The following is a 27,822-nucleotide window of genomic DNA, read 5'->3' as shown; positions in this document are numbered from 1 at the left end:
CGACGGGGGTGTTCGGCCGTGTGAGAGAGAGAGCGAGGGGAGGAGGGAGGAACTGAGGGAGAGTGAGAGAGAGCAGGGGGAGAGGCGTGGCGTCGTCCGGGGCATCGAGCGAGGAGGGGAGGGCAGGCAAGCAGGGAGAGAGGTGGCGTGGCGCGGTGGCGCGCGCGCGCGCCGGCCACACTCCCCTCCCTCTGTCGGGACGAAGACGACAGAGGAGGGAGGTGGGCTGGGCCGGCTGCTGGCTGGGCCAGCCAGCTGGCTGGGCCGCACAGTGGAGGAGCCCAGGTAAGCTCCTCCTGTTATTTATTTCTGTTTTTCTAATTTCTGACATTTGTTTTGATTTAAAAAAAATATTAAATCATTTATTTAACTTATGCCAATTTTTGCAGGGGCTAGATATATTATTTCAGAGCTCCTTTATAAATGGCATAATATTTGGACATATATTAATATATATAATTAATATATTTCCAAAGCAAATATTTATGCATTAATTCCAAATGCCCAAAATAAATACCTATGAGCTCTTAAAAATATTGGTTTGATTATTATCTCTGTCCAATATTTTCAGAGAGCAACATGAGCATTTTCTTGGACCCTTTTGGAGAAATTTTTATTTGGGTCATTTTCAAAAAGATTCTGAGGGTTTCACAAATCCCCATTTCAAATTAAATGGAATTTTAAACATGATGCACACACTCTGATGCATGACTAGCTAGGGTGTGACAACTCACCCCCACTCAAAAGAATCTCGTCCCGAGATTTGGGTTCCTCCGGGAAGAAGGCGGGGTACTCGAGTCGAAGACGATCCTCCCTTTCCCAAGTTGCTTCATCCTCAGAATGGTGCGACCATTGTACTTTGAGGAACTTGATGTTCTGACGTCGGGTGATACGTTCGGCCTGATCGAGGATACGAACGGGGTACTCTCGATATGTAAGATTATCTTGGAGATCAAGCGTTTCGTGGTCCACTTCACGGATAGGATCCGAGAAGCAACGCCTGAGTTGAGAAACGTGGAAGACATCGTGGACTCTGGAGAGATGCGGAGGTAGTTCCAGCTGGTAGGCAACTTCTCCTCGTTTGGCGAGAATGCGAAAAGGTCCAATGTAACGAGGAGCCAATTTGCCTTTGATACCGAAACGATGGGTTCCCTTCAGAGGGGTGACCCGAAGATAAGCCTTCTCGTCAACCTCGAAAGTCATAGCCTTATGCTTTCGGTCATATTGACTCTTTTGACGGGATTGGGCTGTTTTCAACTTTTCACGAACGATACGAACTTGTTCTTCTGCTTCCTGAATCATATCCGGGCCAAAGAATTGTCTTTCCCCGGTCTCTGACCAGTTAAGGGGTGTTCGACACCGTCGTCCATAGAGAACTTCAAAAGGGGCTTTACCCAAGCTAGATTGATAGCTGTTGTTGTAAGCGAATTCGGCAAATGGAAGGCACTTCTCCCAGTCCATTCCAAATGAGATAACAGAGGCTCGAAGCATGTCTTCTAGAATTTGGTTGACGCGTTCCACTTGACCACTCGACTGAGGGTGGAAAGCGGTGCTAAAGGAGAGACGAGTTCCCATAGCATTTTGGAAACTTTCCCAAAATCGAGAGGTGAAAAGACTTCCTCGATCCGAGTTAATTTCCAAAGGAACACCATGGAGGGACACTATTCGGGAGATGTATAAGTCTGCCAGCTGACTAGCGGTTATACTCTCACGAACAGGTAAGAAATGGGCTACTTTGGAAAGACGATCGACCACGACGAAAATAGCATTATTCCCTCTCTTGGTCCTGGGAAAACCGGTAATGAAATCCATACCAATTTTATCCCATTTCCATTCAGGAATAGCTAAGGGTTGAAGGGTGCCAGCAGGCCGTTGGTGCTCTGCTTTTACACGACGACAGACGTCGCAATTAGCAATAAACTGAGCAATTTCTCTCTTCATCCTAGTCCACCAGAACCTCTGGCGTAGGTCCTGATACATCTTAGTACTACCGGGATGAATGGTGAGAGGAGATTCATGAGCTTCCTTAAGGATTAATCGCCTTAGGTTGCGCACTTTGGGAACCACTAGTCGATTCCCGAAGTATACGACTCCTTGATCATTAATGGAGAAACAATTCGCAATTCCTTTCTGAATGTTCCTCTTGATGCGGGAGATTCCCGGATCTACCTTCTGTGCTTTGATAATTTGATCCGTAAGGGTAGGTTTTGCCACCAAGGTGGAAAGAAAACCTTGAGGTACAATGTGAAGGTTAAGCTTCCGAAATTCCTCATGGAGAAGCGGTTGACTTTGTTGTAACATCAGGTTGTTACAATAAGATTTACGACTTAGCGCATCAGCCATGACGTTGGCTTTCCCTGGGGTGTAGGTTATTCCTAAGTCGAAGTCTGTGATCAATTCAACCCAACGTCTCTGCCTGAGATTCAAATCCGGTTGGGTGAAAATGTACTTCAGACTTTGGTGATCAGTGAATATTTCGCAACGATTACCGAGGAGGTAATGTCGCCAGGTCTTAAGTGCATAGACTACGGCTGCAAGCTCTAGATCATGAGTAGGATAATTCTCCTCATGTGGGTGCAATTGCCGTGAAGCGTAAGCAATTACGTGTCGATCTTGCATGAGAATGCAACCTAGTCCTTGTCGCGAGGCGTCGCAGTAGATAACAAAGTCCTTGGAGAAGTCTGGCGGTACCAGCACGGGAGCAGAGGTCAGGCGTCTTTTCAGTTCCTGAAAGCTGTGCTCACATTGTGGAGTCCATTCGAACTTTTTATCTTTCTTGAGGAGTTCGGTTAGAGGTTTAGCAACCTTGGAGAAGTTCTCGACAAAGCGACGACAATAGCTCGCTAAGCCCAGAAAACTCCGAACTTGCTTGACCGATTCAGGTGGAGTCCAATTAAGGACGGCTTGAACTCGCTCAGGGTTAACAGCAATACCTTTACCAGATATTACATGACCCAGATAGGTCACTTCTGACAACCAGAATTCACATTTCGAAAATTTGGCATAAAGGCGATGCTCTCGAAGTTTCTTCAACACTAGCCTTAAATGTTCGGCATGTTCTTCCTCGTTCTTGGAGTAGATGAGTATATCATCGAGATAAACTACGACGAATTTATCCAAATACTCCATGAAGATTGAGTTCATTAACCGAGAAAAGGTGGCTGGAGCGTTGGTTAAACCGAAGGACATGACGGTGTACTCGTATTGGCCATAACGAGTAACAAAGGCCGTTTTAGGAATGTCCCCGTTTCTGATTTTTATTTGATGGTAGCCCAACCTCAAATCCATCTTGGAGAAGACTGAGGATCCAGCGAGCTGATCGTACAGGTCGTTGATCCTGGGAAGTGGATATTTGTTCTTGATTGTGACCAAATTGACAGGTCGGTAATCTACAACCATCCGGTCCGTACCATCCTTCTTCTTGACGAATAGGACGGGGCAAGCCCACGGAGATGAGCTAGGTCGGATGAAACCCTTTTTCAAGGACTCATCGAGTTGTTTCTTAAGCTCGGCTAGTTCTAGGGGTGCCATCTTATACGGTCTTCTAGCAATCGGAACGGTTCCTGGAATGAGATCTATTACGAACTCAACATCCCTGTCAGGTGGAACACCTGGCAATTCCTCTGGGAAGACATCCGGGAAGTCACAGACTACCGGCACGTCCTCAAGGTCTGGCAAAGGGCTGGCGTTAAGAGAATATAATTGTCGCTTGGCTATTCGGGTCAAGACATTGACTATCTTCCCCGAAGGATGGGTGAGTTGAACAGTCCTAGAGAAGCAATCAATTTTGGCTTGATGAGCTGACATCCAGTCCATACCCAAAATGATATTAATATCTGAAGATTTAAGGGCTATCAAAGATGCGAGGAAAACAAGTCTGTCGACTTGGATTTCATTTCCATGGCTTACTCTAGAAGTTTGCCATTTGGACCCGGAGTTTGAATTACCATAGAGGTTGGCATATCACCGAATGCGACGTTATGCAAGCGAGCATAGTTTTCAGATATAAAAGAATGAGAGGCTCCTGTATCGAAAAGAACAGATGCCGGGTGGCAATTAACAAGAAGCGTACCGAGAACGACGTTGGGATCCTCTTGAGCTTCTTCGGCAGAGATACAGTTGACATGGCCACGTGAAGCGGTGACCGGCTTGGCGTGGAACACTTTCCCTGTCGGCTTGCCACGGCCAACAGCTTTAGCAGATTGATTGGGGTTGGTCTGGGGACACTCACGCATATAGTGGCCAGATTCCCCACACTTGAAACAAGTCACGGAACTGGTACGTGGAGGAGCATTGTTGGTTGGACCCCCATAGGGCTTGGTCGGTGCAGACTGTTGAACAGGGCGAGGCGCCTGGAAAGATGGCCTCGGTGTGAACCTGGGTGGCAGGGCGGTGTTGGGCACCCACACGCGGCGCTTCTGAGGACCAGCACCGGATGAGGAACCCATATCACGGCCATGCTTGCGTGTTGCGTCATAGTCAGTCTGACCAGTTTCAGCACTGATGGCTTTGTTGACAAGTTTCTGAAAAGATGTGCACTCATGCAGACGGAGGTCGCGGCGAAGCTCAGGACTAAGGCCCTTACGGAACCTTGCTTGCTTCTTGGCGTCAGTAGACACTTCCTCAGTTGCATATCGGGCGAGATTACCAAACTCCCTGCTATAGGCATCCACAGAAAGTCGGCCTTGGGTGAAACTGCAAAATTCTTCACGTTTACGGTCCATGAGACCCTCCGGAATGTGATGTTCACGGAAAGCCTTGCTGAACTCAGCCCAAGTAGTGACATGGCCCGCTGGGCGCATAGCTCCATAATTCTCCCACCATAGACTGGCGGGGCCTTCAAGATGATATGCAGCAAAGGTGACCTTGTCAGCCTCCGCTACCAGCGCGGAACGCAGTTTGTGAGAGATACTGCGAAGCCAGTCATCAGTGTCGAGAGGCTCGACTGAGTGGTGGAACGTGGGTGGATGTAATTTGATAAAATCACTGAGTGACACCACGTTAGTCCTCTGATGGTGTGCTGTATTCTGTCCAATACGCTCCAACAAACGGTTGGTCTCCCGCTTGTTTCTCTCAGCTTCCATCATAACCTCGGCTAGTGAAGGAGGATGAGGCAGATTTGCATCCCTGACTTCACTGCCTTCGGCCTGCTCTTGAGAAGCAGGGTTAGCGCGCGTGTTGACCATCCTAGGTAAACAAGACAATGATTTAGTCAGGATGATAAAATTCCAACATAGAATACAAAATGTAAGGAATAACTCGGAATGCAAGATGATCATCCGTATGACATGGTAGATACAGAAACTGCTTCTTTTATTCCATCGTCATACACACCATACAGGGTTTAGTACAAGACCAAACAAAGTACTATTACGGTGAAAAGAGGATTACATCTCATCGGAGGCATTCCAAGCTCCTATACATTATTTTTCTACCCCTCCGGAAAGAGTACAAACTAGGTCATATCCCACGAGTCACGCGGGACGATAGAAGACACAGCTAGTGCGAACTAGTGATACTACCACTAACTCAGACCGATCCGTAGTAGTCCTCGTAGAAGTCGCCTCCATAGCCTGGAAGTTCAACATGATCATCCGGAAACAGACGGTCTCGCGGAGCTTGTGGACCATAGGGGCTAGGATGAGGTCTTGGACCAACAGACGGTGGCCTGCGGGGACCGCGAGGTGGGGTGATGCCTCCTACATCACGCCAAACCATCACGTCCGGCAGAGCAGATCTCACAGGATAGAGATCGCGCATATCCGAATATCCAGCTTGCACCGCCGGTGCGAACCGAGTCAAAGTGGCCCAGTGGTCAGCACGGGTATTGAAGAGCTCTAACCTCAAGGCCCGATTTTCACGGTCCTTATCCTCGAGCATCTCAGCAGTGGTGCGAGTCCGTGAATCCTCCTGAGTGGGGTCAGCATAGATAGCCTGGAGATACCCTTGTGCTCCCGGAAGTGATCCTGGCATATACCGGAAATCAGAGTCCCGAAATAGACCAGATCTGACTCGCATAATGGTCATCATAGAGTAGGCGGCGTCCTGCACAGCCATCTCAATAGTAACCCCGAGTCCATAGGAGCAGTGAAGAGGCTCGGTGGATCCAGGATAAGATGGAAATATCCTGACAGTGCAGAGATACTGGCTTTGATTAAAATCTCGGAATTGCTCTTCGACCGTGTACTCGGGATACCAGCGGTATCCAGCCTCAGTCATTACCCTGACCAACTTGGCAGTATGGCCGGGTACATCTAGACATCGAGTCAGGCGAACCACTTGATTGAGGTCGCGAGTGGCCATCTGAAAGCACAATCATAATGCAAAGGCATTAGAATTTCTAACAAAATTTCGGCAGCATAACAGCTGTAAATGCTCAGAAAGGATTTTGAGACATTTGACAAAGGATTTCGTACACACTCAACATCATCATATCAAAGTTCTGAAACCATTCTAACAACATAATGTGGTAGTAGAACTGAACTAGGCTTGTAACCATCAAACTTATAAGGTACTACTGATTAGTAACTCGTGATCCTGATAGAGAGAACAGATCCTAATTCCTTAACCCCGGTGGAAGAATGGACTGACTCAGATCAGAAAGTCATAAGGTATAAGGAGTAAAAAGAGCCTTACGTTCCAACCCACAAACAATTCCCCTACATATAACTAAAGAATTTCTAGACTCAACATCGACCAGTTTGGCTTGGAGAACCTACAGGCAGTCCGGCTCTGATGCCAACGCTGTCAGGACCCCGACTCGATGTCACATCGATCTAGCCGGTAACACCTCATATCACTTTGCGGCCTCACGCACGGTATCCCCACGGGTGTCGTCTTACCTTTTCCCGGGACCGTTTGCGCCTTTTGGCTCGCGTATATGATAGTGTCGCTAGCATCCATATGATAAGGAGCCCGGGCTGACATGACTAGTCGTAAACCCAAAGTGGCACAGACTTACAGGGACAGGCATCCATGACCCAGCTTCGAACGTGTCGGTCATCAGCAAGTGGGTCCGGGCTGTAGCACTGGGCTAGCAGGACTCCGGTAAACCGGGCTGTAGCGGGCTAACAGGACTCCGGTACTCAAAGCGTGACATTTCCCCGAAGGGACAGACACAGGAACGAAGAAGGACACATGCCGGCCAGCCTAAGTGTTCCAGAGCAGTAGCAAGCTACCATGGCTCAGCGGTAACACTAGGAGACATTTCCCGGTAAGAGAGGCTACTAAAGATAAACAACTAGATAGTCAGATCCCACACATACCAAGCATTTCAATCATACACACAATATGCTCGATATGTGCAATACAACGAAACATCACAACATGACTCTACGACACAAGTACTTTATTTAAGGCTCAGGGAGCCATACATAACATACACCAAGGTACGGGTCTCACGACCCAACATACAAGTCATACAGTCATACAAACCAGCAGCGGAAGTAACTTGTCTGAGTACAGACAACTAGTAAAATAAAAGAGGCTTGGAAAGCCTAGCTATACTACGTGGTCCTTCACAAGCTCAGGGTCACCACCTGGGTCTTTAGCCTACTCGTTGATGTCAACGTCTACATAGAACCCATCAGAAGGGGTTGCAGCGTCTTCTGTAAAAATGTAGATTATAGCAACATGAGTACAAAGGTACTCAGCAAGACTTACATCAGATCCTACATACATGCATAGTATCAAGAAGGGTTGGTGGAGTTATTGCAGCAAGCCAGCTTTGACTCTTGGCTAGGCTATCCTACGATACTCCAACTTGAAATGGTTTTGCGCACACGAGTCCACTACTCACCACTTCAATACACTACCGAGGATCCACCTCCGTCTTCCTACGGAAGAGCCATCCTCGGCACTCACACTTATCTTGAGGCTTTTAGTAGTTTCCATTTACTTGTCTATGAACTGTATAGGCAACCAAGTAGTCCTTTACCGCGGACGCGGCTATTCGAATAGATCATGTTAACCCTGCAGGGGTGTACTTCTTCATACACGCTCTCACCACTTACCGTCGTTTACACGACATGTACTCGGCAACCTTCAAGCGGAAGCCCAACGTGGGTGTCGGCCACGACCTACCTAATCACCTAAGCCTCCAGTCCAGGTTTATCGCCTATCCAGGTTCCATCCGCAGGGAGTCCGGCCGAGGTTTCCCATACGGCCCCGAACGATGTGAACAGGGTTCCCGAGATACCTAACGGGTATTCGGTACACCGTGCCACGTACCTACCGCATCACAGCCCACCCCTACGGTCAGCGCTGTCCACGGCCTCCAGTAGGCTACAAACACCAGAAACTACTTGCAACTCCTGGACGGAGAACTAGGGTGAATAAGAAGCCGAGAGGGTCCATTGGTTTCGGGCCCAATGCATGGTAGTAGCTGATTCTTAAATCACACATACAGATCTCAGTGCTTAAGGTCGGCTTCAATGAAACAACCCACCATGTACTCCTACATGGCCTCTCATCGATACCTTTACCAAATCGTGTTCACCACACCACTCTCATTACCGACATAATCATTTCACTCTAGCCCATCACCCAGATGAACCAGACCTGACACGACTCTAAGCATAGCAGGCATAGCAAGGTAGGAACAACACATACATAGGGCTCAATCAACTCCTACACATGCTAGTGGGTTTCATCTAGTTACTGTGGCAATGACAGGTCATGCAGAGGAAATGGGTTCAACTACCGTAGCACACAGCAGTTTGAATCGCGTTGTCTTAATGCAGTAAAAGAGAGCAGGAGCGAGAACATGGGATTGTATCGATATGATCAAATGGTTGGTTGCTTGCCTGATGGTTCGATGCACTGATACGGTTCTTCGTTAGGGTAATCACGGTACTCCTCGGAGGCAGAACCTGTCGCAAAGGACACCGATACACAACCATCACCAAACAATGTGCAACAATATGATGCATGCATGAAACATAGCAATATGAGTGTGTTGGGCTAATGCAACTAAAACCAGAAGGGTTTGAACAAATTTGAATCATAGATTCAAATTTCAAACTCAAACATGGCCTCTTAAAGTGCTTTTCCTTGTTCTGCTTGAAACATCAATTTAACTTGTTTGATCATGCATGAAAATAGTACAGATGGATAGATTGGATTTTTCTGATCATTTTTCATATATAATTTGTCCAATTTGGAGTTACAGAATAAAAGTTATGAATTTTTGAAGTTTAAATAATATTCTGGAATTTCCTGATTTAAATTAAATCCAGAAATTATAATTATTGCGCCAGCATGACGTCAGCATGACGTCAGTGGTCAACTGCGGCTGGCTGAAGTCAAACCTGACGTGTGGGGCCCACACGTCAGTGACAGGGGGGGTTAAACAGGGTTAATTTAATCCTAATTACTAATTAGTGGCGCTGGGGCCCACTAGTCAGTGTCAGGGGGTTAACTAACAGTGGTTAGCGCTAATCCTAATTAGCTACAGGGCTGGGCCCACCTGTCAGGGACTCAGGGGGTGTCCTGCCGTGGTCAAAGTGGGTCAAACCCACCGGCGACGTGACGCCGGCGAGGCCCGAGACGGCGGCGCGATGCGGGATCGCGCTACAGGGCACGGGCGAGGCCGTTCTTGGGCTCGTTGGAAAGCTCTTGCTCCCGCGCGTCGAACGGTGGTGGTGGCCGAGCCTGGGGTGGCCGGAGTCGACGGCGGCGAGCTCGGCTGCGGCCGCCGGGGTTCGGTCGTGCACGGGAACAGGGTTGGAGCTCGAAGGCGAGCGAAGCGAGGCACTAGGGACGCTCTACGGGGTCTTGCGAACTCGTTGGACTCGCCGGGGTGACCAAATGGTCACCGGAGCTGCGTCGACGGCGAGCTCGGCGACGGCGGAGGTTCGGCCGTGGTGGGGAGGAGGCTACGGTGGGGGGAACGAGGGGGAGGAGAGGGGGAAACGGTGGCGTAGCTCACCGCGGTTGCAGTGGGCGTCGAAGCGGGCTCGGGGACGCGCTGGAGACGGCGAATCGACGGCGACGGTGGTCGGAGCCCGAGGAGGGGAACGGCGACGTGGCGGCGATGCAGGGCTTCTGGAGGCCCGTGGAGCGGTGGGGAGGAAGAGGGGGTTGTGGCGGAGCTTCTGAGCTAGTCGGGGGAGCGAGGGGCGGCCGGAGACGGCTGCTATGGCGAACGGCGGCGACGGGGGTGTTCGGCCGTGTGAGAGAGAGAGCGAGGGGAGGAGGGAGGAACTGAGGGAGAGTGAGAGAGAGCAGGGGGAGAGGCGTGGCGTCGTCCGGGGCATCGAGCGAGGAGGGGAGGGCAGGCAAGCAGGGAGAGAGGTGGCGTGGCGCGGTGGCGCGCGCGCGCGCCGGCCACACTCCCCTCCCTCTGTCGGGACGAAGACGACAGAGGAGGGAGGTGGGCTGGGCCGGCTGCTGGCTGGGCCAGCCAGCTGGCTGGGCCGCACAGTGGAGGAGCCCAGGTAAGCTCCTCCTGTTATTTATTTCTGTTTTTCTAATTTCTGACATTTGTTTTGATTTAAAAAAAATATTAAATCATTTATTTAACTTATGCCAATTTTTGCAGGGGCTAGATATATTATTTCAGAGCTCCTTTATAAATGGCATAATATTTGGACATATATTAATATATATAATTAATATATTTCCAAAGCAAATATTTATGCATTAATTCCAAATTCCCAAAATAAATACCTATGAGCTCTTAAAAATATTGGTTTGATTATTATCTCTGTCCAATATTTTCAGAGAGCAACATGAGCATTTTCTTGGACCCTTTTGGAGAAATTTTTATTTGGGTCATTTTCAAAAAGATTCTGAGGGTTTCACAAATCCCCATTTCAAATTAAATGGAATTTTAAACATGATGCACACACTCTGATGCATGACTAGCTAGGGTGTGACAGAACGTGATCGTGAGGACTTAGAGTGCAAGTCAAGAAGCAATCGAGGCGGACAGGAGATAGGAGGGCGCGCCCACCCCCTCTGGGTGCGCCCCCTATCTCCTGGGCCCCTCGAGCGGCCACCGACGTACTTATTCCTCCTATATATACCCATGTACCCTGAAAACATCAAGGGAGCCAATGAAAAACAATTTCCACCACCGTAAACTTCTGTATCCGCGAGATCCCATCTTGGAGCCTTCGCCGGCGCTCCGCCGGAGGGGGAATCGACCATGGAGGGCTTCTACATCAACACCATAACCCTTCCGATGAGTTGTGAGTAGTTTACCACAGACCTTCGGGTCCATAGTTATTAGCTAGATGGCTTCTTCTCTCTTTTTGGATCTCAATACCATGTTCTCCCCCTCTCTTGTGGAGATCTATTCGATGTAACTCTTTTTGCGGTGTGTTTGTCGAGATCAGATGAATTGTGGGTTTATGATCAAGTTTACCTATGAGAAATATTTGAATCTCCTCTGAATTATTTTATGTATGACTGAGTTATCTTTGCAAGTCTCTATGAATTATCAGTTTGGTTTGGCCTACTAGATTGATCTTTCTTGCCATGGGAGAAGTGCTTAGCTTTGGGTTCAATCTTGCGGTGTCCTTACCCAGTGACAGCAGGGGTTGCAAGGCACGTATTGTATTGTTGCCATCGAGGATAAAAAGATGGGATTTATATCATGTTGCATGAGTTTATCCCTCTACATCATGTCATCTTTCTTAATGCGTTACTCTGTTCTTATGAACTTAATACTCTAGATGCATGCTGGATAGCGGTTGATTTGTGGAGTAATAGTAGTAGATGCACGCAGGAGTCGGTCTACTTGTCACGGATGTGATGCCTATATACATGATCATGCCTAGATAATCTCATAATTATCTATCAATTGCTCGACAGTAATTTGTTCACCCACCGTAATACTTATGCTATCTTGAGAGAAGCCACTAGTGAAACCTATGGCCCCGGGGTCTATCTTTTATCATATAAGCTTTCGATCTACTTTTATTTTCATCTTTACTTTTCGCATCTATATTATAAAATACCAAAAATATATTTATCTTATCATACTATCTCTATCAGATCTCACTTTCGCAAGTGGCCGTGAAGGGATTGACAACCCCTTTATTGCGTTGGTTGCGAGTTCTTTGTTTGTTTGTGTAGGTGCGTGTGACTTTTGAGGAGCCTCCTACTGGATTGTTATCTTGGTTCTCAAAAACTAAGGGAAATACTTACGCTACTATTGCTGCATCACCCTTTCCTCTTCAAGGAAAACCAACACAAGCTCAAGACGTAGCATGCTTCACTTATATCTTTTTAGAGCACGGCGGTGGTTTTATTTTGAAGAAAGTAATGAACTCTCATGCTTCATTTATATTATTTTGAGGATCTCTTAGACAACATGGTAATTTGCTTTGGTTATAAAATTGGTCCTAATATGATGGGCATCCAAGTTGGGTATAATAAAAACTATCATATAGAGCACATTGAATGCTATGATCAATTTGATGCTTGATGGTTGTTTTGAGATATGAGGATGGTAATATTAGAGCCATGCTAGTTGGGTAGTTGTGAATTTGAGGAATACTTGTGTAAAAGTTTGTGATTCCCGTAGCATGCACGTATGGTGAACCGTTATGTGATGAAGTTGGAGCATGAATTATTTTTTTATTGTCTTCCTTATGAGTGGCGGTCGGGGACGAGCGATGGTCTTTTCCTACCAATCTATCCCCCTAGGAGCATGCGCGTAGTACTTCGTTTCGATGACTAATAGATTTTTGCAATAAGTATATGAGTTCTTTATGACTAATGTTGAGTCCATGGATTATACGCACTCTCACCCTTCCACCATTGCTATCCTATCTTGTGTCGTGCAATTTTCGCCGGTGCCATACAACCACCATATACCTTCCTAAAAACAGCCACCATATCTACCTATTATGGCATTTCCATAGCCATTCTGAGATATATTGCCATGCAACTTTCCACCGTTCCGTTTATTATGACACGCTCCATCATTATCATATTGCCTTGCATGATCATGTAGTTGACATCGTATTTGTGGCAAATCCACCTTCATAATTCTTTCATACATGTCACTCTTGATTCATTGCACATTTCGGTACACCACCGGAGGCATTCACATAGAGTCATATTTTGTCCTAAGTATCGAGTTGTAATTCTTGAGTTGTAAGTAAATAAAAGTGTGATGATCTTCATTATTAGAGCATTGTCCTAGTGAGGAAAGGATGATGGAGACTATGATTCCCCCACAAGTCGGGATGAGTCTCCGAACTTTATGAAAAATAAAAGAGGCCAAATAAGCCCAAATAAAAAAATGGCCAAAGAAGCCCACCAAAAATGAGAGAAAAAGAGAGAAGGGACAATGTTACTATCCTTTTGCCACACTTGTGCTTCAAAATAGCACCATGATCTTCATGATAGAGAGTCTCCTATGTTGTCACTTTCATATACTAGTGGGAATTTTTCATTATAGAATTTGGCTTGTATATTCCAATGATGGGCTTCCTCAAATTGCCCTAGGTCTTTGTGAGCAAGCAAGTTGGATGCATACCCACTTAGTTTCTTTTGATGAGCTTTCATACACTTATAGCTCTAGTGCATCCGTTGCATGGCAATCCCTACTCACTCACATTGATATCTATTAATGGGCATCTCCATAGCCCGTTATTACGCCTAGTTGATGTGAGACTATCTTCTCCTCCTTTTTGTCTTCTCCACAACCACCATTCTATTGCACCTATAGTGCTATGTCCATGGCTCACGCTCATATATTGCGTGAAGATTGAAAAAGTTTGAGAACATCAAAAGTATGAAACAATTGCTTGGCTTGTCATCGAGGTTGTGCATGATTAAATACTTTGTGTGATGAAGATAGAGCATAGTCAGACTATATGATTTTGTAGGGATAGCTTTCTTTGGCCATGTTATTTTGAGAAGACATGATTACTTTTGTTAGTATGCTTGAAGTATTATTATTTTTATGTCAATATTAAACTTTTGTCTTGAATCATTTGGATCTGAACATTCATGCCACAATAAATAAAATTACATTGAGAAATATGCTAGGTAGCATTCCACATCAAAAAATCTGTTTTTATCATTTACCTACTCGAGGACGAGCAGGAATTAAGCTTGGGGATGCTTGATACGTCTCCAGCATATCTATAATTTTTGATTGTTCCATGCTATTATATTATCTATTTTGGATGTTTATGGGATTTACTATACACTTTTTTATTAGTTTTGGGACTAACCTATTAACCGGAGGCCCAACCCATATTGTTGCTTTTTTTTCCTATTTCAGTGTTTCGCAGAAAAGGAATATCAAACAGAGTCCAAACGGAATGAAACCTTCGGGAGAGTTATTTTTGGAACGAAAACAATCCAGGAGACTTGGAGTAGACGTCAGGGAAGCAATGAGGTGGCCACGAGGGTCTAGGGCGCGCCCCCCACCCTCGTGGGCCCCTCGTGGCTCCCCTGACCGACTTCTTTCGCCTATATATATCCATATACCCCGAAAATATCCAGGCGCACAATAGATCAGGAGTTCTGCCACTGCAAGCCTCTGTAGCCACCAAAAACCAATCAGGACCATGTTCCGGCACCCTGTCCGAGGGGGGATCCCTCACCGGTGGCCATCTTCATCATCCCGGCGCTCTCCATGACAAGGAGGGAGTAGTTCACTTTTGGGGCTGAGGGTATGTACCAGTAGCTATGTGTTTGATCTCTCTCTCTCTCTCTCTCTCTCTCTCTTGTTCTTGATTTGGCACGATCTTGATGTATCGCGAGCTTTGCTATTATAGTTGGATCTTATGATGTTTCTCCTCCTCTACTCTCTTGTAATGGATTGAGTTTTCCCTTTGAAGTTATCTTATCGGATTGAGTCTTTAAGGATTTGAGAACACTTGATGTATTTCTTACATGTGCTTATCTTTGGTGACAATGGGATATCACGTGATCTACTTGATGTATGTTTTGGTGATCAACTTGCGGGTTCAGTGACCTTGTGAACTTATGCATAGGGGTTGGCACACGTTTTCGTCTTGACTCTTCGGTAGAAACTTTGGGGCACTCTTTGAAGTTCTTTGTGTTGGTTGAATAGATGAATCTGAGATTATGTGATGCATATCATATAATCATACCCACGGATACTTGAGGTGACATTGGAGTATCTAGGTGACATTAGGGTTTTGGTTGATTTGTGTCTTAAGGTGTTATTCTAGTACGAACTCTATGATAGATCGAATGGAAAGAATAGCTTCGTGTTATTTTACTACGGACTCTTGAATAGATCGATTAGAAAGGATAACTTTGAGGTGGTTTCGTACTCTACAATAATCTCTTCGTTTGTTCTCCGCTATAGTGACTTTGGAGTGACTCTTTGTTGCATGTTGAGGGATTGTTATATGATCCAATTATGTTATTATTGTTGAGAGAACTTGCACTAGTGAAAGTATGAACCCTAGGCCTTGTTTCCTAGCATTGCAATACCGTTTACGCTCACTTTTACCACTTGTTACCTTGCTGTTTTTATATTTTCAGATTACAAATACTCATATCTACCATCCATATTGCACTTGTACCACCATCTCTTCGCCGAACTAGTGCACCTATACAATTTACCATTGTATTGGGTGTGTTGGGGACACAAGAGACTCTTTGTTATCTGGTTGCGGGGTTGTTTGAGAGAGACCATCTTCATCCTACGCCTCCCACGGGTTGATAAACCTTAGGTCATCCACTTGAGGGAAATTTGCTACTGTCCTACAAACCTCTACACTTGGAGGCCCAACAACGTCTACAAGAATAAGGTTGTGTAGTAGACATCACTCGTTGCTCCACTTCGGGCTATTTTGTCTATCTTGGACCCTCACTTATCTCGTGGTCGTCCAAGCAGCAGCCTATGGTCTCTTGTTCCAGTGCTGAGGCTGAGTATCGCACTATGGCCAACGCCGTCGCCGAGTGTTCATAGCTTCGCCAACTGCTTCAGGAGCTCTCTTGCCATGTTGACCATGCCACGGTGGCCTACTGCGACAACATCTCGACGGTCTAACTCTCCGCTAACCCAGTGCATCATCGACGGACCAAGCATATTGAGTTGGATATTCATTTTGTTCGGGAATAGGTGGCCCTTGGCCATATTCGTGTTTTACACGTCCCTACTTCCCAATAATTTCCTGATATCATGACCAAGGGTTTGCCTACGGTGTCATTTGAGGAGTTCCGGTCCAGTCTTTGCATCAGCCGCGGTGCCGCTTCGACTGCGGGAGGGTGTTGAGTATATGTGTTATGTGAATATTGTGTATTGGGCCCGCCTCCTAGTTCCTTGTATAGTTGAGGTCTATGGCCCACCTTTGTACATCATATATACGTGCATATGCATGAAGAGCAATACATCATGCAATCATAATATCATACATGGACTACATCCTCCTCAACTCAAATGGATACATCGACTACTTCCTCGTGAACGATACCACCATCGAAACCTCCACAAAATCAGTGCCGGTCCAGGTGACCTACGTCATCAACGTCTGCCGCGCCTATCCAGATTCTACGTCTACAACCTGATGTCTACTATGCAACTTTATTCTTGTAGACGCGTGTTGGGCCTCCAAGCGCAGAGTTTTGTAGGACAGTAGCAATTTTCCCTCAAGTGGATGACCTAAGGTTTACCAATCCATGAGAGGTATAGGATGAAGATGGTATCTCTCAAACGACCCTGCAACCAAATACAAGAAATCTCTTGTGTCCCCAACACACCCAATACAATGGCAAATTGTATATGTGCACTAGTTCGGCGAAGAGATGGTGATAAAAGTGTAATATTGATGGTAGAAATATATTTTTATAATCTGAATAAATAAAAACAGCAAGGTAGCAAATAGTAAACGGGCACAAAAACAGTGTTGCAATGCTTAAAATGAGGCCTATGGTCCGTACTTTTGCTAGTGCAACCTCTCAACAATGCTAACATAGTTGGATCATATGATTATCCCTCAAAGTGCAATAAAGAATCACTCTCGAGTTCCTATTAGCGGAGAACAAAAGACAGGAATTGTTTGTAGGTCACGAAACCACCTCAAAGCTATTCTTTCCGTTTGATCTATTCAAGAGTTCGTACTAAAATAACACAAAGCTATTTTTTCCATTTGATCTATCCTAGAGTTCATACTAGAATAACACCAAAGCAAATTCATATTCATAAATACTCAATCCACACAAAGAACTATAAAGAGACCCCAAAGTTTTCGTCAGAGAAAAACGTGCATCAACCCCTATGCATAGATTACCCCAATATCACCGTGGGAATCCGCGAGTTGAATGCCATAACACATACCAAGTGAATCAATAAGATACCTCATTGTCCCCTCAAGTATTCATATTGCAAGACATATATCATGTGTTCTCATATCTGAATATTCAATCAGACAAGACAAAACTTTGAAGCGTAAAGATTCAATTCATCATAACAAGAGTATAGAGGGGAGAAACATCATATGATCTGACTATATTAACAAAGCCCATGATATAGATCATGAGAGAGAGAGATCAAACACATAGCTACTGGTACAAACCCTCAGCCCCGAGGGTGGACTACTCCCTCCTCATCGTTGTGGCCGCAGGGTGCCAGAATGGGGTCTAGATTGGATCTCGTGCATACAGAGACCTTGCGGCAGCGTAACTTCTGATCTAGGGCTACCCCGAAGGGTTTCAGAATATTTGGGAATTTATACTGCAAAGAGGGGGTGCGGGAGGCCACCGAGGTGGGCACAACCCACCTGGGCGCGCCAGGGGGCCCTGGTGCGCCCTGGTAGGTTGTGACCCCCTGGGGCACCCCCCAGGTGCAGCTCGGGCCCATTGGGTTCCTTCTGGTGCATAAAAAATCTCCAAAAAGTTACGCGGTGTTTGGACTCCGTTTGGTATTGATTTCCTGCGATGTAAAAAACAAGCGAAAACAGCACCTGACACTGGGCACTAGGTCAATAGGTTAGTCCCAAAAATGATATAAAGTTGCTATAAAATGATTGTAAAACATCCAAGAATGATAAAATAATAGCATGAATACTTCATAAACTATAGATACATTGGAGACGTATCACAGCCCCACCGTCCACAGTGCCCCCCACAGTGCCGGAGATCGTTTGGTCGTCGGAGAACCTCGCCCTCCTCCGCATCTACCTCGCCGCTTCCAGCCCAGCAGAGTACTTCATCTACAGGGTGGGAGGGCCAAGCTGCAAGGCCAGGGCGTCGCTTGATCTGCTCCCAGGCGTCGGCCCGTATATCTACAGAGGGACGATCGACCAGAACCTCATCGGCCTACTATGGATGGCGACGGCAAGCACTTTGTCCTGGCCTCTTTCGGATGGGAGTCAAAGACGTACATGTACAGGATCCATGTCTTCAGGTAGCATGGCGCCTGGACCCAGCAGCCACTCGTCCCAGGCATTCCCTCTGGACTAACAGAGCGTCAAGCAGATGTGACTCCGGACAAGGTGATCAACTTGGGAGATGGGGTGCTTGGCTATGTCAATCTATGGCATGGCATGCTGCTCTGCAACATGCTGGACGAGCATGTGACGTCGTGCTTTGTTCCATTGCCCACGCTGCTGCCCAACAACCGAGAACACTACCGCGAAATCCTGGCATGGTCCTTCTACGACATCACATGCATAGATGGCATGATGATCACATGTGTCGAGTTGGAACAATTGTTCAAGCTTAGAAGCAACAGCATCCCCGACGTCTCTAGCAAGGACGTGCTCTGTGACTCTGAATTGGCCAAGGATCCGAAGGAGGAGGATGAATACGAGTCCGCTGGTTGGAGGCTCATCACGTGGTACAGGCACATCTCTTGGGACTATTGGCGCAAAGGGAGCATGCTTCATGTTGATGACCTTGGAACTGTCTCTTTGCGTGATCTCGGTGGTGCTGCAGACCTGCCATTGAAGGATCTGAAAACATCCGGTCCCATCCTGTGTGGTGATGATGTTGTTTGCCTCAGGTCAAAGGAGGGTGGTTGGAATGGAACTAAATGGGTTGTCACTGTTGACATGAGGAACAAGGGCAGTGCGAGAGCTGATGCCACTTGATGCAAATAGATCCTTGGATTTCCATCCAACCTACATTCGATGTGCGCTGCACAAATATCTGATGAATGGCAATTCAGGTAACTGTGCAGCTCAATGTTTTTCCTTGTGTCCTTTTTAGGAATATGTCGTTGTATCCATAGGTGTGTTCAAGCACATTTTATTTCAGTCTGTATGGTTCTTGTTTTGTGTAGCCCATGTTAGATTGGTCACATCGTCTATTGTTCATGTTAGATCGGCCAGTCTCATCATCTGTATGGATTTGGGCTATTTTCTTCACTTGTGGCTTGTGAGGGTAAATGATAGTTGAAGACTTGAATCCTCGGAAATGTTTGATTTTTGTTGAAGAACTTGGAATTTCTTGAGGTGTGATTAAGTAAAAGGACATCTTACTTTAGGTACTCACTTTGAATTGGTACGATCAATTCGTTGTTAGATTGTGCTGATTGGGGCCTGAATTCAAACTGGTAATTTGGTTGTGAAATCATCGTGCATTTGAGTATTTCTGTAGTGATTAGTGAGTGATCATGAATCTAATTGTTTTGTGCTCCATGTGCATCAGATGAAGTTGAGGATGGTGCAAGAAATGCTCATTATGCTAGCAGTGCTATTCGTGAGGTATAGTCCCACCATGATGCCCTGTTTCTTTTTTCTATTTTTTTGAACACAGTACTGATGCCATGTTTCTAGTGTTTCTGTTTTGCCCTCTTTGCGTTTTAAGATGACCTATAAGTTGGTTTTGTAGCTGCGCCTGCCAAACTCAAACCATGACAGCAAGAGTCCCCAGCAGAAGCGGCAGAGATTGTTGCAACCAAACCAAATACTGTGGCCAGAGGATCCGCAATAGGTACCGCAACCATAGATTATCCAATCCTCCTCATGTACATCCATGAATCTTGTGATATGGAAAAAGTTTCTGTGCAAGATACTTGATCTTCAAGTCCTCATTTTTTTGGTCAGGCAACACCTAGATTTGAACTGGGGATAAAGGATTTGCAGTCCCATGCCTTACCGTTGGCCATGCCGCCAAATCCGATTCAAAATCGGGCAAAATTTTATGCATATGGTCTTGAAAAGTTATACTGTTCTACACGAACTAGTGATTTTTCCATCATATTATTTCAAAAAAATAGGAGGGCAAACTATTGCAAGAGGAACTGCAGGAATACTAAGCCTCTAGGCCAAGACACAAGAGGGTCTAAGATCTAGATTACTTTTTACAAGGGTACATATCAACATAAATAATATCAAACATTTGGAGACTTGAAGTGTGGGGGTTTTCTCACAAAGAGAAAACACCCTCAAAAATTTAGCGTATGTTGCTTAGTGTGGCGTGCACACAGTATTCTTTAGTAAAAGGCGAAATAATAGTTCGCTTTGTGCTCATCACGCAGCTACGTGGCTCTCAACGGTTACACCACGCCCTCTTATGTAGCCAAGCTCTCTGCTCCCTCCTGCTTAGCCAGGCGATGTGGGACTAAGGGGCTGTTTGGTTTGCGCCCACGTTGGCCTTGCCCATCATGGGCTCGCCAAATAATTGGTGTGGGATTTGGCCACACATGCCCTGCCAAAAAGTTGGCTACGAATTGAACTAAGCCTGATGTGGAGCTGCGAGTGCACCAATTTTTTGACCACCAACCAAATGAGCACCAAAGTTGTGTCAACGATTAAATTTTTGGCATGGCATCTCGGGGCAATGATCCAAGCGGCCCCTAAAACGCCTGCCTCCGCCCGCTGCTTTCCCTTCGGCTGCAGCGCTGCTGCTGCCGCACATGTTCACCAGAAAGCCCAGAGAAACACGTTATGTTGGATCTACAGACCGATGGGATGATCTTGTCTCGAGAAAGCCCACTCGAGATGCAACAACAGCCCAGCCCACGGTGGTCTTGTCTCCTTCGCGACTCCTTTCTGCAACACCGCTCGATAGACAGCGAACTGAGATTCCTCAAAAATAAATGAACCTTTCTTTTTCCTTTGGGAAGCGCTAAAACTCAGTCGACTGAGTTTTAGTGAAGTCTCAGTCGACTGGCCTAGCCATTAGATTTTCTTTTGCTAGTTTACGACGTATGCTGTTTCGTGAAAAACCAACGTCTGACGTTTTGTGTTGGGTTGCTTTCTTTCGGCTTTGTTTTTTTTTGTCAGGGGTGAGGCTTGCTTGCGTGGTGGGCTGCCTAGCTACTGGCTTGAGCCTTTTTCATTGTCAGTCGCTTTTTTTGTTTGTTGGTTGGTCTGCCATTTTTTTCATTTTTCATTTACTCGTTTGTACACGTTTAATTTTCCATTTTTTCTCATCTTCATGTATTTTATGCTTTACCTCATTTATTTATTTAGTTATATGTTGTTTCCTCTTTTATTTTTTATTTTATCATTTTTGATAATTTGTTCTTGTTTTTCTTTATACACACACACACACACACACACATAGGATGGTATTATAACGCAACCTATAATTACACGTGTCACAATCCGTGTGTAACTACAAGGAGTACAATGCGATTGTAACTTGAGGGGGAGGGACGTTTGTCTAGTTGCATGTCCGTCACTAGAGCTGCAATTGCACTTGTTGCAACGTGCACGCAACTGCAAGGGGTACAACGTGACTGCAACTGCAGGGGATGGATGTTGACCAATTGCATGTCCGTCACTAGAGTTGCAATTGCACGTGTCGTAACTCGTCTGCAACCGCAAGGGATACATTATGATTTGGAACTGCAGGGGTGGTGGTGGATGACTAGGTGCATGTTCTCGACAAGAGCTGCAACCGCATGCGTTGCAACCCACCTGCAACTGGAGGGGAGATGTCGACTAGTTGCACGTCCACCACTAGAATTGCAACTGCACGCATCACAACCCGCCTGCAACTGCAAGGGGTAAAACACAATTGCAGCTAGAGGGGAGGATGTCGGTCAGTTGCATGTCCACCACTAGAGTTGCAACGCACATGTCGTAACCTACTTGCAACTGCAATGGGTACAACATGACTACAACTAGAGGGAGAGAGGCCAGTTGCATGTCCACCACAAGAGTTGTAACTACACATATCGCAACCTACCTACAATTGTAAGGGATACAACATGACTGCTGTTGGGTAACATAGCAGAAATTCAAAATTTTCCTACGAGTCACCAAGATCTATCTATGGAGAGACTAGCAACGAGAGAGAGGGGAGTACATCTACATACCCTTGTAGATCGCTAAGCGGAAGCGTTCAAGAGAATGGGATTGAAGGAGTCGTACTCTCGTGATCCAAATCACCAGAGATCCTAGTGCCGAACAGACGGCACCTCCGTGTTCAACACACGTACAGCCCGGTGACGTCTCCCATGCCTTGATCCAGCAAGGAGAGAGGGAGAGGTTGAGGAAGACTCCATCCAGCAGCAGCACAACGGTGTGATGGTGGTGGAGGAGCGTGGCAATCCTGCAGGGCTTCGCCAAGCACCGCGGGAGAGGAGGAGAAAGAGAGGTAGGGCTGCGCCAACAGGAGAAGAACTTCGTGTGTTGGGCTGCCCCTTTGCCTCCACTATATATAGGGGGAGAGGGAGGGCTGTGCCCCCACCTAGGGTTCCCTCCCTAGGGGTGGCGGCAGCCCCAATCCTCATCTGGGGTGGCGACCAAGTGGGGGGGAGAGGGAGGCGCACCACGCATGGGCCTTTAGGGCCCATCTGCCCTAGGGTTTGCCCCCTCTTCTCTCTAGGCGCATGGGCCTTGGTGGGGAGGCGCCCCAGCCCACCTAGGGACTGGTCCCTTCTCACACTTGGCCCATGTATGCCTCCGGGGCCCGTGGCCCCTCCCGGTGGACCCCCGGACCCCTCCGGTGGTCCGGGTACACTACCGGTGATGCCCGGAACACTTCCGGTGGCCAAAACCATACTTCCTATATATCAATCTTTACCTCCGGACCATTCCGGAACTCCTCGTGATGTCCGAGATCTCATCTGGGACTCTGAACAACATTCAGTAACCACGTATATCTATTCCCTATAACCCTAGTGTCATCGAACCTTAAGTGTGTAGACCCTACGGGTTCGGGAACCATGCAGACATGACCGAGACGTTCTCTGGTCAATAACCAACAGCGGGATCTGGATACCCATGTTGGCTCCCACATGTTCCACGATGATCTCATCGGATGAACCACGATGTCAAGGACTCAATCAATCCCGTATACAATTCCATTTGTCTAGCGGTATTGTACTTGCCCGAGATTCGATCGTCGGTATGCCGATACCTTGTTCAATCTTGTTACTGGCAAGTCTCTTTACTCGTTCCGTAACACATCATCCCATGATCAACCCCTTGGTCACATTGTGCACATTATGATGATGTCCTACCGAGTGGGCCCAGAGATACCTCTCCATCAACCGGAGTGACAAATCCCAGTCTCGACTCGTGCCAACCCAACAGACACTTTCAGAGATACCCGTAGTGCACCTTTATAGCCACCCAGTTACGTTGTGACGTTTGGTACATCCAAAGAATTCCCACGGTATCCGGGAGTTGCACAATCTCATGGTCTAAGGAAATGATACTTGACATTAGAAAAGCTCTAGCATATGAACTACATGATCTTTGTGCTAGGATTAGGATTGGGTCTTGTCCATCACATCATTCTCCTAATGATGTGATCCCGTTATCAACGACATCCAATGTCCATGGTCAGGAAACCGTAACCATCTATTGATCAACGAGCTAGTCAACTAGAGGCTTACTAGGGACATGGTGTTGTCTATGTACCCACACATGTATCTGAGTTTCCTATCAATACAATTATAGCATGGATAATAAACGATTATTATGAACAAGGAAATATAATAATAATAACCAATTTATTATTGCCTCTAGGGCATATTTCCAACAGTCTCCCACTTGCACTAGAGTCAATAATCTAGTTCACATCGCCATGTGATTAACATTGACAGGTCACATCGCCATGTGACCAACATCCAAAGAGTTTACTAGTGTCACTAAACTAGTTCACATCACCATGTGATTAAGACTCAATGAGTTCTAGGGTTTGATCATGTTTTGCTTATGAGAGAGGTTTTAGTCAACGGGTCTGCAACATTCAGATCCGTATGTATTTCGCAAATCTCTAGGTCATATTGTAAATGTTGCTTCCACGCTCCACTTGGAGCTATTCCAAATGGTTGCTCCACTATACGTATCCGGTTTGCTACTCAGAGTCATTCGGATAGGTGTTAAAGCTTGCATCGACGTAACCCTTTACGCCGAACTCTTTATCACCTCCATAATCGAGAAACATGTCCTTATTTACTCCAAGGACAATTTTGACCGCTGTCCAATGATCCATTCCTGGATCATTCTTGTACCCCTTGACTGACTCATGGCAAGGCACACTTCCGGTGCGGTACACAGCATGGCATACTATAGAGCCTACGTCTGAAGCGTAGGGGACGACCTTCGTCCTTTCTCTCTCTTCTGCCATGGTCGAGCTTTAACTCTTAACTTCATACCTTACAACTCAGGCAAGAACTCCTTCTTTGACTGATCCATCTTGAACACCTTCAAGATCATGTCAAGGTATGTGCTCATTTGAAAGTACCATTTAGCGGTTTTTGATCTATCCTCATAGATCTTGATGCTCAATGTTCAAGCAGCTTATTCCAGGTTTTCTATTGAAAAACACCTTTCAAATAACCCTATATGCTTTCCAGAAATTCTACATCATTTCTGATCAACAATATGTCAACAACATATACTTATCAGAAACTCTATAGTGCTCCCACTCACTTCTTTGGAAATACAAATTTCTCATAAACTTTGTATAAACCCAAAATCTTTGATCATCTCATCAAAGCATACATTCCAACTCCGAGATGCTTACTCCACTCCTTAGAAGGATCGCTAGAGCTAGCATACCTTTTAGCATCCTTAGGATCGACAAACCTTTCTGATTGTATCACATACAACCTTTCCTTACGAAAACTGGTAAGGAAACTCGTTTTGACATCCATTTGGCAGATTTCATAAATGCAGCTAATGCTAACATGATTCCGACGGACTTAAGCATCGCTACGGATGAGAAAATCTCATTGTAGTCAACTTCCTTGAACTTGTGAAAAACTCTTCACCACAAGTCGAGCTTCACAGACGGTGACATTACCATCCACGTCCGTCTTCTTCTTAAAGATCCATTTATCTCAATGGCTTGCCGATCATCGGGCAACTCCACCAAAGTCCATGCTTTGTTCTGATACATTGACCCTATCTCGGATTTCATGGCTTCTAACCATTTGTCGGAATATGGGCCCACCATTGCTTCTCCATAGCTCGTAGGTTCATTGTTGTATAGCAACATGACCTTTAAGACAGGATTACTGTACCACTCTGAAGTACGCATCCTTGTCACCCTACGAGGTACGGTAGTGACTTGATCCAAAACTTCATGATCACTATCATAAGCTTCTACATCAATTGGTGTAGGCGCCATAGGAACAACTTCCTGTGCCCTGCTACACACTAGTTGAAGTGACGGTTCAATAACCTCATCAAGTCTCCACCATCCTCCCACTCAATTCTTTCAAGAGAAACTTTTCCTCGAGAAAGGACCCGTTTCTAGAAACAATCATTTTGCTTCCGGATCTAAAATAGGAGGTATACCCAACTGTTTTTGGGTGTCCTATGAAGATGTATTTTATCCGCTTTGGGTTCGAGCTTATCAACCTGAAACTTTTTCACATAAGCGTCGCAGCCCCAAACTATTTAAGAAACAACAACTTAGGTTTCTCTAAACCATAGTTCAAACGGTGTCGTCTCAACGGAATTACGTGGTGCCCTATTAAAGTGAGTGCAGTTGTCTCTAATGCCTAACCCATGAACGATAGTGGTAATTCGATAAGAGACATCATGGTATGCACCATATCCAATAGGATGCAACTATTATGTTCGGACACACCATCACACTATGGTGTTCCAGGCGGTATTAATTGTGAAAAAATTTCCACAATGTCTTAATTTCGTGCCAAAGCTCGTAACTCAGATACTCATCTCTATGATCATATCATAGACATTTTATCCTCTTGTCACAATGATCTTCAACTTCACTCTGAAATTACTCTAACCATTCAATAATTCAGACTTGTGTTTCATCAAGCAAATATACTCAACATTTACTCGAATCATCTGTGAAGTAAGAACATAACGATATTCACTGCATGCCTCAGTACTCATTGGACTGCACACATCAAAATGTGTTACTTCCAACAAGTTGCTATCTTGTTCAATCTTACTGAAAACGAGGCTTTTTAGTCATCTTGCCCATGTGGTATGATTTGCATATCTCAAGTGATTCAAAATCAAGTGAGTCCAAACGATCCATCTGCATGGAGTTTCTTCATGCGTATACACCAATAGACACGGTTCGCATGTCTCAAACTTTTCAAAAACGAGTGAGTCCAAAGATCCATCAACATGGAGCTTCTTCATGCGTTTTACACCAATATGACTTACATGGCAGTGCCACAAGTAAGTGGTACTATCATTACTATCTTATATCTTTTGGCATGAAAACGTGTATCACTACGATCGAGATTCAATAAACCATTCTTTTTAGGTGCAAGACCATTGAAGGTATTATTCAAATAAACAGAGTAACCATTATTCTCCTTAAATGAATAACCGCATTGCGATAGACATAATCCAATCATGTCTATGCTCAACGCAAACACCAAATCTCGATGGTAGAGGGAGCGTGCGATGCTTGATCACATAAACCTTGGAAACACTTCCAACACATATCGTCAGCTCACCTTTAGCTAGTCTCCGTTTATTCTGTAGCTTTTATTTCGAGTTACTAACACTTAGCAACCGAACCGGTATCTAATACCCTGGTGCTACTAGGAGTACTAGTAAAGTACACATTAACATAATGTATATCCAATATACTTCCGTCGACCTTGCCTGCCTTCTTATCTACTAAGTATCAAGGGTGGTTCTGCTTTAGTGTCCGTTCCTCTCATTACAGAAGCACTTAGTCTCGGGTTTGGGTTCAACCTTGGGTTTTCACTAGAGCAGCAACTATTTTGCCGTTTCATGAAGTATCCCTTCTTGCCCTTGCCCTTCTTGAAACTAGTGGTTTTACCAACCATCAACAATTGATGCTCCTTCTTGATTTCTACTTTCGCGGTGTCAAACATCGCGAATATCTCAAGGATCATCATATCTATCCCTGATATGTTATAGTTCATCACGAAGCTCTAGCAGCTTGGTGGCAATGACTTTGGAGAAACATCACTATCTCATCTGGAAGATCAACTCCCACTCGATTCAAGTGATGTTGTACTCAGATAATCTGAGCACAAGCTCAACGATTGAGCTTTTCTCCCTTAGTTTGCAGGCTAAGAAAATCGTCGGAGGTCTTATACCTCTTGACGTGGGCACGAGCCTGAAATCCCAATTTCAGCCCTTGAAACATCTCACATGTTCCGTGACGTTTCGAAATCGTCTTTGGTGCCTCATCTCTAAACCGTTTAACTGAACTATCACGTAGTTACCAAAACGTGTATGTCAAATGTTCGCAACATCCACAGACGACGTTCGAGGTTCGGCACACCGAGCGGTGCATTAAGGACATAAGCCTTCTACGAAGCAATGAGGACAATCCTCATTTTACGGACCCAGTCCGCATAATTGCTACTATCAACTTTCAACTAAATTTTCTCTAGGAACATATCTAAAATAGTAGAACTAAAGCGTATGCAACGACATAATTTGCAAAAACCTTTTGACTATGTTCAGGATAATTAAGTTCATCTTATGAACTCCCACTCAG

General features: G+C 45.7%; 1 non-coding gene across 1 annotated transcript; it reads right to left on the bottom strand.

Moving 5' to 3' along the window:
• Positions 1–20,308: 20,308 nt before the first annotated feature.
• Positions 20,309–20,427, bottom strand: LOC123150716 (U5 spliceosomal RNA). Its single transcript, XR_006475315.1, has one exon. It is a non-coding gene; the product is annotated as a U5 spliceosomal RNA (small nuclear RNA).
• Between the last annotated feature and the right edge of the window lie 7,395 nt (positions 20,428–27,822).

The sequence above is a fragment of the Triticum aestivum genome, chromosome 1B (assembly GCF_018294505.1).
Source record: "Triticum aestivum cultivar Chinese Spring chromosome 1B, IWGSC CS RefSeq v2.1, whole genome shotgun sequence".
In the NCBI taxonomy this organism is placed as follows: Eukaryota; Viridiplantae; Streptophyta; class Magnoliopsida; order Poales; family Poaceae; genus Triticum; species Triticum aestivum.
Note: the sequence above shows the minus strand (reverse complement) of the source record. Positions and strands in the feature narration are given on the sequence as shown.